Here is a 13,041-nt window from a genome sequence, read left to right as displayed (position 1 = left end):
GAAGAAGGGGAGGGAAGCTCAACACCGCATGCCAACGAGCTCCGACGTTCATCCACGACCAAGTCATGGATGGATGGATGAATTCATTCGCCTCTTTATATGGTCCAGGCTTGCCACTTTTTGGACATCAAATGTTATGGTACACTTTGGCTTGCAACTACTTTTTCCTTACATTTTGTGTATTTCAGGGCACGTAAAAGGAATAGAATGAAAGGAATAAAAGGGAGTTTGTTTATTTATGTTTTATACTTAAGTCTTCTGATGGATTTATATTTGTATCTATTATTATTGTTATTATTATTTATATTTATTACACAAATTTACATTTATGATACCAATATTGCACATGAAGCAAGGATGGCATGTTATACTAATTTATCAACCCAAAAAATATGAGAGCTTTAAGAAACCCATATATATATATATATATATATATATATATATTTTGCTTTGTCAACAAGTTCATGATATATTATTTGAAGGAAGAGAAAAATGAGAGAAAGAGGTGATGATGATGATATATATATATATATATATATATATATATATATCTTTATTTTAGTAAAGATACTGACAAAAGACATTGTAATCTTCCTAATTCTAATGAATTTGTTGCTATTAAATGCATTCCCTCTGAAAGAATAAATATAGGTAGATTTGATATTATCTTGCAATATAGCTTCTTAGAAGCTTCATAGGCGAGTATTTAACTTTATACATGTTTATAGTTGATTAATAAGTTAGAAACTTGGCCTATAAGTTAGCCATGTATCGCATGTGTAGGTAGCTTGTGGTATAAGCTAATGATGTGGTGTATATGTAGACAACTTGTCTTGCAAATTGGATGCATGTTGGAGGTTTTATAGGACGTTGTTACATAGCTCTTAGTTAGATAGCTATTCTAATTCAATATATTATCATCTTTGAGTGATTTTTTAGTCTTTTCAAGTGACATAAGACTTTTTAGTCTTTTTGTCTTTGGCAATAAATTTTTTGTTTAATATCGCATCATCTTTGAATGATTTTCTAGTTCTTTTGAGTGATATAAGAGTTTAATTAAGATTTATTTTTTTGAAATTTATATCTTTGATATTGGGCCTTTTATTTTTTAAAACAATTGCATGTTTAGTTTTAATTGAATGTTATTTTTTTAGATATTTTTTAAATTTTTTGCCTTTTTTACGACAATATAAGCATAGGTCTTGTTGAAATTGATGCTTTTTTTTCCTTTGTTGTAAGAAGTTTGAACCATATTACATTAATTTGTATATTCTTAGCTCTAAATTGTAGAAGTAATATATTTATTGAAGTAACTCAATACAAAATTTTAATGTATTTTTTTATCAATCCATAAGCATTGATCTTGATAGTGTTAAAATAATCAATTATTGCACTTTACAACTTAGCTATCAACTTCATTGAATATTAGATGATTTCATAGTGACAATAATGGATCTTTCACATTAATGATTTCTAATTTTAATCATCAATAAAATTGGCTTATAAGAGCTTATTCATCCAAATTGATGTCATAAGCCATTTGCCTAAAATCAGATGCATAAAATAATATAGAGCATGATCCTTGATATAATGAAAAAATCTTTGTTATCATCAATTGGGCCTTGTTATATTTTCCAAATGTCTATACAAATACTTGTAAAAAAAACTTTAAATTTGTTCAAGATAAGAGATCTCTTATCAAATAAAAGAACAAATCTAAATAAGGCTTGTCATGTAAGTAAGATTCTAACTAAATCAACTTGCAACTTATATATTGAACAATGCTTAAGTTATAAAAAAGTTACCAATTAAATTTGGTTAATAAATCTTCAAAACCTTAGAGTATTGTTATAATGTAATACAATTAATAGATAAAAATAGTAAAAAAATGATTATATTATAGAAGATCTTACTTCAAATACTATAGCAAATTATCTTAGAAACTAAACAATAGTCTAAAAGAAACTAAAACTAAAGGTGTAAATGCTATCTTTTTACAAAGTAGACTTCTATTTACTTTGTAAGGCCATAAATAAGGCAAAATAAGATAGATTAAAAAAATAAAAAAATACAAACATATGTAAGAAGAAAGTAGGAATTGATTTTAGGAAAAATTAACTCAAAAGGGAAAAAATTGATATTCAAAGAGGATTAGTTATCAACATGGGTCTAAATTAGATTCCAAGAGACAAAATGAGGCACCTATGGCAATTTTTGGATTCTTTTGTAGATTAAAGAATCAAATTTGAGAGTAGAATTGATAAGATTTCTTTAAGCATTGATTTTGAGTGATTTGAGTATGTAATGACTTTGTAAGAGCTTTGCAAAGTCACAATTATTTTGGATGATTCTGGAATTTGTAAAATAAAAAAGGTATTATATTTTGGAGAATTTTGTGAGTTTGGTAGTAGATCTATTACTCAAATTTTGAAGACTTATGTAAATATTTGTTTGAATTGTATGCTATATGTTTGAGTTTGATCAAATGATTAAATTAAAGGTTATTAAATTTGAAGTAGGTTGAGATCTTAGAAATTGGACTTTCAAGGACACTTAGCATTTCTAAGTTCTTTAGCAATCTAGTAATTGAATTGAGGTGAAATTTATGTATAAAAATAATAGACTTAATTTGCTACATATATGTAAAATTTAAAAATAATTAAATATTTTAAAAAAGAAATATTGATATTAGAATTTTAACATTCAAATTGAAGTAGGAGGCTGGTGTCGTGATGTAATACAATTATATAATGAAATTATAATTAAAATTAAATTTCTAATTAATATCTAATTATCTTAGTTCAATTATAATTTGAGGTATCTAAACATGGCTTTCATAAAAGCCTCTTAGGTTATTTTCTTATCTTAATAATAAGTAGATTGAAGATTAGTTAGTAATTTTACCTTCTAGGTTATAGAGACTCTTCTATTACCTTAGAAAGACCATAAATTAATAAAATCAGATTAGATAAGATAAATAATTAGTATACTTGGTACTAAGATTAAGTTGAAAGTAGGATTGGACTAAAAACACCTTAGAATAGGATAGATTGATACCTAGGGATCAACCGTTTATGAGACAGGGTCAAAATCAAACCTTTGGCCACTAAAATGACAGCATAGGGAAAAATAGGATTTCATTTGAAGATCAGAGATTAGGATTTAAGAGCTAGCTTGAAGTTCTTTTCAAAGACATAAGAATTTTTTTGAAGGGATTTCGGAGGACTTAGCAATTTTTTTTCAAAGTCAAGGTTTGTATCAATGATTTGGGTTTTATATAATATAATTAGGGCTGGCAATTTTGGCTAGTTTGTGCAATTGGTATGACTTATATAGTTGAAAACTTCATATTATTTGGATTATTGAATGTGCTAAGTGTATACATAATTTTGTGATAATCTAACGGCATGGTTTAGAGATATCTAGTTTTTAGCACAAGAGGATTTTAGAAGGTGGCAGTTTGAGGTTGGATAGGATTTCTATGATATTTCAAGATTTATTAGTCAAATTAAGGTGAAAATAGACATGGTATTGGAAGACTTGAATATCAAGCTACACACTAGTTTTGAGACAAAGTTAACAATTGGAGAAGGAGAAATCATTGCTGGAATTTCTACTTCACTTTTCAAGTTGGCGGCCGAGTGACATTGGTGCAAATTTTGGAGGTTTTTTCACAATTTGTAAATTGGATTAGATTAAAAATTCTTAAGCATATAAAAGACTTGCATTGACAATCACATGCAAAATTCTACATCAAGTGGACAATCGGATTGGATGTTATAGCTTATTAAAGCTCACTGATTAGGATTGGAGTTTACAAGAAAAATCTAAATTGCTTAAATATGAAAGTAACAAGATAATTGGGATTTATGTATAGTTAAGACTACTAAGAAGAGTGTTATAAGCACTTTTGAATTAAAATTCAGATTATATTCTTCTCACATGGATAAAACCTATAATGGTTTCTTGGCTACTTGTGAAACATAATCTCACCTTCCACAACTAAGTGCCCGGTGCATTCCTGAGCAAGACAATACATAATACGACATAAGTGGTGAACCCGACGTGAAAGTTTGGGGTGGAAGGTATTCGATTATATTTGTGGTTATTTGGAATTGATGGTGCAAGAAGGCAAGAAGATTGAATTTGGACTTTTTGATGGAGCTTTGGATGGAGCTTCAAGTGGATCTTCAAGCGCAACTTCAAGTGGAATTTCTATTAGTGAACAAGGTACGTACTTTGACCCAAATACTACAAAAATGTTTCAAGCATTTACATTATTTATGCAACAGCAACAAGGCAATGATTGCAAAGAGGATTTGGCAACCAAAGCATTACATGCAGTAGTTAACAAGGTTGACCAATTTGATGGGAGGGATATTTTCAAATATTTAAGATGTTATGTGTAGAAAATAGAACTGAATAATGTTTCTAAGAAGGAGATGATTCAATTATTTGAGCTTGCTATTGTACTAGAGATAAGAGAGCATATAAGGTCTATTATGGGGTAATTTGGAAGTTCATAGGAGGTATTTTTACACGCAGTGAAGGATGAGTATTTTTTTGGAAGATATTGATGGACTTATCAAGAAATCATTCTTGGAATGGATTGAGCGACCTAATAAAAATTTACAAGCTATAGAATTATTAAGTAAATTTGAAAGGCAATTTTTTTGATTTCTAAAAATAGAAAAGTTAACATTGGAACCAAACAAGATTGAATTGTTTCATCAAGTTATTAATAAAGAATTACAAGAGAATTTGAGGTTCTTCTTGAAGATAAGAAAGAAAAAGAAGGATTAACAACAAAGTGGAGAGCTGTTGAAGATGCTAGTGGATTATTTACAAAAAAAGAAAGGAGAATGGATAGGTTTAGTACTCAAAGAGTGGTACAAGTACCAAAGACCCCAATGCCTACTACAAGATTGATTGTGCCTATTGTCCAACCTCCAAGAACTACACCAAAGAAAGAAGATATGAGACTTGAGGAGATTGTATGAGAGATGCGAGATCTTCAAATCAAACTTGCAAGGCTTGAAGAAAAGAATTCTACAATAAGTTCAAAGGTTACTTTTAAACAAAGGTATATGCAAAGATGTATTTGGTGTGATGATGATTCTCATTCTTGAGAAGATTGTCGTGAATTTGATGAGATGGTTCAACAAGGCATTATTTATTGTAAAGATGGGAAGGTTGTATTGAAAGATATTTGTGATCTTTTCCAAACCAACTTTGATAAAGGAGGCATGAAAGCATTGGTTAAAGATTATTTGACAACACATAGAATTACAATTATAGAAGGTACAAATTATAGAACTAGGATGGATAATGATGGCAGACAGAATTTTGTTGAAAATGTTCAACCAAGTGGACTTTGGTCTTCTGCTATTTTTACAATACAACAAGAGAAGATGCCACATAAAGCTTTATTGAGAACTATTGCAACAATTCGTGGTGCTACTAGTTGGAAGGATCGTGTAGAAGCTTTGTTAGTTTATGCATATATAGCTGAAAGCCAACATGAAGCTTTAATGGAAGAAAAGAGGAGAGAAAATTTTGATGATTCAAGAGAAGGAAATTCTTCTAAAAGGCAAACTCGAGGAGATAAGGCTCGTGCATCGGCTTCACAAGAATTGCCTACAAAGGATATTTCAACAATATCAGAAAAAAAAGTAAATGAGATGAAAGATAAAGGTAAATTGACAACTTATAAACTACTCTCTGAAAATGAAGCGGCAATAGATTTAAAGGGAGTGCTTGAGGAATGTGTGCTCAATGCTAAGGTTGAGTTTACATTGAAAGAAATTTTAGGTATTACCAAGAAAGAATTCTATGATGTCATTATTAACAGTATTAAAAAAAAGATGCAATTAATGGGAGAAGCTGGATTAAATCATGTTGTTGATGCACACATATATGAAGGTGAAGAAGATGTATTCGATAATTGTTACAAACAATCAACAAGTGAAAGAAGGAGTAATAATCAAAGGATACGTTTTGATGATCAAGGTAATAAAAATAGAGAGAGATTTCAAGTCATTATACTCAAAAGCATTGGACTAAAGCAACTACAAAGGCATTAGTGAAGGTTGGAGATATAGATGAACCAATTGTTGCTTTGATTGACAATGGTTCAGAGATAAACCTTATGTCTAAAGATCTTTATATGAAGCAAAGGTGGCCAATTGAAATGGAACATGGGTGGGCTATATGGGCAGCAATAATACATGTACGGAGTTATATGGTACTTGCCCGGATGTGAAAATTCCGAGTGGTGATGTTGCATTGGATCAAAATTTTTTTATTCAAGATACAACATCTTATCCTCTTATTTTGGAACAACCATATATTATTACAACTCTGATGGAAAAAAAAGTAATTGATGTTCGTTCAGCTAATGCACGTATTTGTAGTAAGGATGAGAGGAGGGCAGTACAATTTTTGATTGTGCTTCTAAATCATGAGTAGAATCGAGACAAATTGAGAGAAAATCCATTGCCAAGGATTGTTGAAGAATTCAAGGATTTTTTGGGGGTACCACTATAAAGCAAGATTATAGAGGTACAGAAAGAGAGGTACTCTCGCAAGATATAGGTACTTTTAATAGATGATTTATTAGTATTTTTGAAAATAGAAGCATTATGTATAAGAAGATTGATGATTTAAAAAGAAAAGAAAGAAAGGAATTAAGTACTATTGAAAAATAATTGTATAGGTTAAGAATATTAGAAAATAATGAAAAGATTATAGATCTTTATGAAAAAAATGGACTGAAGGATTCTTTGGAATTGATTGTATCTATTGGATTAAGTAATGATGATAAAGTTATACTAATTCATTCAAAAGAAGTTTATGATATGATTGAATCTTTTCAAGCACCAGAGGTTATAGTTGAGACAAAATATAAGACAATAGATAAGAAAGTTAAACCGGTTGTCGGACCTTTGTTAGAAGATTCTAAAGAAAAAATGGAAGAAGCATCAAGAAAAAAGAGCTTGACAGATCCAAAGAATCTTGGTCACAAGTTTACTAAAGAGACTTTTGAAAAATTGAAGATTCATTCTGATGGTTCTTTATTGGTGGAGGAAATTACTTGCTTCAAAGAGATGTTGGCAAAACAAGATAGATCATTTGCCTTTGAATCTTATGAAATTAGGTGTGTGGATCCAAATATTATAATACCTATGGTTATTTTTACTATACTACATATACCTTGAAATCTAAGGCTAATTTCAATACCAAAGGCATATTTACCAAGCTTGGTGGAATTATTAAAAGAAAAGATAAAAATGAAGATTTTGGAGCCGTCTTTTGCACCATATTCTAATCGATGGTTTATAGTGCCTAAGAAAAGTAGGTCATTACATTTTATTTAAGATCTGCAATCAATGAATGCAGTAACTATTAGGAATGCAGGAATTGGGCCTATAGTAGATGAATTTACCAAGGCGTTTGCAGGAAGGGCAATTTATTCAATGAATGATTTATATTCGAGCTATGACCAATTTCAACTTACAAAAGAAAGTAGAGATATGACAACGATGAAAACTCCACTTGGATTAGTTAGATTGTGTACTCTTTCTTAAGACGCAACCAACTTAGTTGCGCATATGATAAACAAGATAAATGAGATATTAAGAGATTTTATTCCTGAGAAGACTATACCTATTTTAGATGATGTTCCTATAAAAAGGTGTAAAAAAGAAGACAAGGATAAAACTTTAGATAAGAGGAGGTGTCGCAAGTATGTCACTGATCATATACAAGATTATAAAAAAATATTGACTCGGCTTGGAAAAGTTTATCTTACATTATTGAGTAAAAAATCTACATTTAGAGTACAAGAGGTTGTGATTGTTGGACATTTATGTAGATTTTATGGAAGAAAACCAGATCTGATTAAAGTTGATGCAATTGAAATAATGAAAGAAGATTGTAGTTTTTTTATAGAGATTTGTAAGTTTTTAGGTGCATGTGTATTTTATCGTATTTAGATTCCTCATTATAATCACATAGTGGATCCATTATATGAATTGTTATGCAAGGGCTATCGATTTAAATGGGAAGAAAAGTATGTTAAAGTAGTGCAAAGATTGAAGAAATTATTGATATTGCCTCCAATGTTGAGAAAGATTGATTATAAGTGCAATAGACTAGTGATTCTTACTATGGATACTAATCCGATTGCCATTGGATGGGCTGTAGGTCAAGATGACTGAAATGGATACAGATTTGCATTGCAATTTGGACCTAAAGTTTTAAGTACTCGCCAACGTGCATATTTACAAGTAAAAAGGAAACTATGGAAAGTTGTTTCAGCTATGAAAGTTGAAAAGGATTATTCGATTGGAGCTATGGTGGTAATTGAAACAGATTGTTTGCTTTTACTTGAAATGATTACCAATTGTACAACACAAGGTATTGTGATGTTGAGATTAATTGCTTATATCAAATCACTAAATCTTGAATTTAGGGATGTTGTGGAAAAGGACAATTGAGTAGCAAATATGTTATCTCAAGCAATATATGAAAGAAAATATGAGATGGTTGAAGATATTGATGATGTTGGAACAAAATTCTATTCAATATCAAATCTTAATAAGGAAGATAAGATATTTTTTGAAGATTTTTATGAAGGAAAATTACTAGAAATTGGTCTTTATTTGAATACCTTGATTAATTAAGAGAATTGGTCAATAAAAAAATTTAATCAAATAAAAAAGAAGGCTTATTGATTTTTGCTTCAAGAAGGGTTTTTATGGAAGAGACCAAAGAAAGAAATTGGATTGCCAAGACGAGTAGTAGGTATTAAAGAAGATCAATAAAAACTACTCAAAGAGTTTCATGAGAACCTATAGGTGAGACGTTAAGGAATTTGGGCTACTTTTGCTAAAATAAAGGAACGATATTGGTGGAAGAATATGTATCAAGATGTAACTTTGTTTTTAGAGTCTTGTGTAACTTGTCAGATGTATTCAAATATATGACATCGAGATGGGTTGCATCCAACATATCCTTTGGTTATTCATTTTAAATGGGTTGTGGATTTGGTTACTATGCCTATGGGACTATGGCAAATGAGATATTTAGTTTTGGCTCATGAAGATTTATCAAACCAAGTAGAAGGTAGGGCACTAAGAACAAAGTCCATAGAGGAAATTTGTAGGTTTTTACCTGAGGAAGTTATTTGTTGCTATGGATGTGTGAAAAAGATCAGTGCAGATCGAGGAGAATTGAATGCACATGAAGCTCGTGATTTTTTTAAGAGACGTGGGATCAAATTATCATTGATTACTGCTTATAATTCAGAGAGGAATGCAAAGAGTGAATGTAAGCATGCACCAATTGCAAAAGCATTAGTTAAAGCTTGCAACGGAAGAGTGAGAGAATGGCCTCGACTTCTACCTTATGTATTATGGGCTGATCGAACAACACATAGATCGGTGACAAGATATATGCCAGTGGAACTTATGATAGGTCAAAAATCAAATATGCAGATTGAAGAAAATGTACCAACTTGGAGTATGCTACCATGGAAAGATGGGTTGACAACAGAGGAATTGTTAGCCATTAGAATTCGACAACTTGAACAAAGATCGGAAGATGTGGAATTAGCATTAAAAAGGTTACAAAAGGTAAGGTTAGGAAATAAGAGTCGATTTGACAAGCAACATTGATTGAGACCTAAAGCAATTGAAGAAGGTGATTGGGTATTTGTTTATCATAGCACTCTGGATTATCAATATTGTACTTTACGAAAGTTTTCTAAACATTGGTTTGGACCGTATGTGGTAGTAATGGTTCATGATAATGCCACATATTTATTAAGGGAGTTAGATGGTATGAGGTTGAAAATACCTATTGTTGGAAAGCGAGTGAAGATTTTTAAAAGACAAGATAGAGTAATCAATATGGAGGGTCATGCTGAAGATATTGGCATTTTTGAAGATGACAATTCTTTTGAAGAAGATGGTGAAAATAGAAATGAAGGATTTGATGAAGAAAATGAAGAGATGGTATGATGCCAATTAGGACATATGGTTTATTTGGCGCATGCCGGAAGGTACGCATGTTAAGAGGGGATAAATGTTGTGATGTAATACAACTATATAGTGAAATTATAATTAAAATTGAATTTCTAATTAATATCTAATTATCTTAATTCAATTACAATTTGAGGTATCTAAACATGACTTTTATAAAAGCCTCTTAGGTTATTTTCTTATCTTAATAATTAGTAGGTTGAAGATTAGTTAGTAATTTTACCTTTTAGGTTGTAAAGACTCTTCTACTACCTTAGAAAGACCATAAATTAATAAAATCAGGTTAGATGAGGTAAATAATTAGTATACTTGGTACTAGGGTTAAGTTGTGAATAGGATTGGACTAAAAAATCCTTAGAATAGAATAGATTAATACCCAAGGGTCGACTGTTTGTGAGACAGGGTTGAAATTAGACCTTTGGCTATTAAAACAATAGCCTAGGGCAAAATAGGACTTCATTCAAAGATTAAAGATTAGGATTTAAGAGCTAGCTTGAAGTTCTTTTCAGAGATATAAGAATTGTTTTGAAGGGGTTTTGGAGGACTTAGCAATTATTGTTCAAAGTCAAGGTTTGTATCAATGATTTGGGTTTTGTATAATATAATTAAGGCTAGCAATTTTGGCTAGTTCATGCAATTGGTATAACTTCTATTATTAAAAACTTCATATTATTTGGATTCTTGAATGTGCTAAGTATATACATAATTTTGTGATAATCTAACGGCATGGTTTAGAGATATCTAGTTTTTAGCACAAGAGGATTTTAGAAGGTGGCAGTTTGAGGTTGGATAGGGTTTCTATGATATTTCAAGATCTATTAGTCGGATTAAGGTGAAAATAGGCATGGTATTGGAAGATTTGAAGATCAAGGTACACATCAGTTTTGAGACAAAGTTACTAGTTGGAGAAGGAGAAATCATTACTAGAATTTCTACTTCACTTTTCAAGTTGGTAGCTGAGTGACATTGGTGCAATTTTTGGAGGTTTTTTCACAATTTGTAAATTGGATTAGATTAAAAATTCTTGAGCATATAAAAGTCTTACATTGACAATCACATGCAAAATTCTACATCAAGTGGACATTCGGATTGGATGTTATAGCTTATTAAAGCTCATTGATTAGAATTGGAATTTATAAGAAAAAACTAAATTGCTTAAATATGAAAGTAACAAGATAATTGGGATTTATGAATAATTAAGACTACTAAGAAGAGTATTTTAAGGACTTTTGAATTGAAATTCAGATTACATTCTTCTTGTATGGATGAAACCTATAATGGTTTCTTGGCTATTTTCTCGTATAGGATTTTTATTCTATTTGGTAAGTATAATTATCTTTAAATTTTTTATTTTTATTGATAATTTAATTTTTAAAAATTATATGAATTTTTTAAATAAGATCAATGGTTTAATCAATAGATATTGAGATTTTAAATTGTACTATGATTAAATTGAATTGATTAAGTTTTGATTAGGTTTTGATTAGGATTAAATTAGGATTTAGGATTTGATTAAGATATGAATAAGATTTAGGATTAGACTAGGATTTAGTATTTGATTTAGGATTTGCTTAATATTTAGGATTTTAGGATATGTTTAGAATTTAGAATTTAAGATTTATTTAGGATTTAATTAAGATTTAATTAGGATTTAAGATTTGATTTAAGATTTGCTTAAAGTTTAGGATTTAGGATTTAAAATTTATTTCTAATTTAGGATTTGGCCTAAGATTTGATTGAAATCCATTATGATTTCAATTAGGATTAAATTAGGACTTAGTTGAGATTTATTTAAGATAATTTTTTTATTATATTAATATTTCTTTAGGATTTTTTAAAGATTCTTTTATAGATTATTATGGATTTTTTTGGACTCCTTTAAGATTTCTTATTATTTTTGTAATTTTTTTAAAGTTTCTTTTGAATTTGATTAAAGCTTGCTTAATATTGTTAAGATTTAATTAGATTTTATTTAATATCCTATTAGAATTAGAATTTTTTTATTACAATTTTAATTCTACCTTCCACAATTAGGTGTTTGATGCATTCTTGAGGAAGACTTCATAAAATACGATAATGTGTGCCATCAATTTATTTTAAAGATTAATTTGAGGCTCTTTATGTTATTGAATAGATGATTTTTTTTTTATTGAGGTATAGATGCCATTGCCTCCTTGGATGTAGAAGCTTAAGAAGGTGATTGCATCACACATTGAATTGCTCTAGATCTTCTATCATCATAAAATCTTGCAAAAAATTCTTCAATTTTAATAATTCTTCAATTTTAATAATTCTTCAAAATAAAGCATTTAGTGTATTTATAATAGCATCCACTTTAGACTCACGAGACTTAATTATATTAACATCTTTACTTCCAACCATCTTGAGAGAAAAAAATAAAATTTTTAAATAAGATAAATTTAAAAGAGGATACTTTGTAACTTCTAAAGTATTTAAATGCCTTTAAGAAGAGGGATAATTCTCTTTCTATCAAGAAGGATCAAGATTTAGTATTGATAAGAGGACAATCTTAACAAGCTTCTATGGATATATTTATCAAAGATAAGAATATAATAAAAAAAAATAAACAAGTGAGACTTCTTTCAAAGAAAGATGAAAAAATAGAAATAACTTGATATGTATATTAAGAAAGAAATTGGAATGGCTATTGCCAAAAGCCAAGAAAATTAGAAATCCTTGAAACTAGACTGGAAGCAAGAAAGGAGTTGATAAGAGTGAAGAAGGCTTCATTCTTGTTTTTATATATACTATCTAACTAGGGGCTATGTGGCGATGTTTTATAGGACCTCTAATATGTGTTGACTTTGTAGGACATATGCCTTCACTTACAAGGCAAGTTTTTCTATGTGTGGGCCACATAGTTAGCTTGGACTTCAAGCTAACAACATGTGTGACACATGGCCAACTTGTTGACTACGTTTCTAATCCAAAAAATCAATCAAAGACAACTATAAAGTCAAAGTAGCATCTATGAAGC

The sequence above is a fragment of the Physcomitrium patens genome, chromosome 5, assembly GCF_059467195.1.
Source record: "Physcomitrium patens ecotype Gransden chromosome 5, ASM5946719v1, whole genome shotgun sequence".
Taxonomy (NCBI): Eukaryota; Viridiplantae; Streptophyta; class Bryopsida; order Funariales; family Funariaceae; genus Physcomitrium; species Physcomitrium patens.
This window is presented reverse-complemented; position numbering follows the sequence as displayed.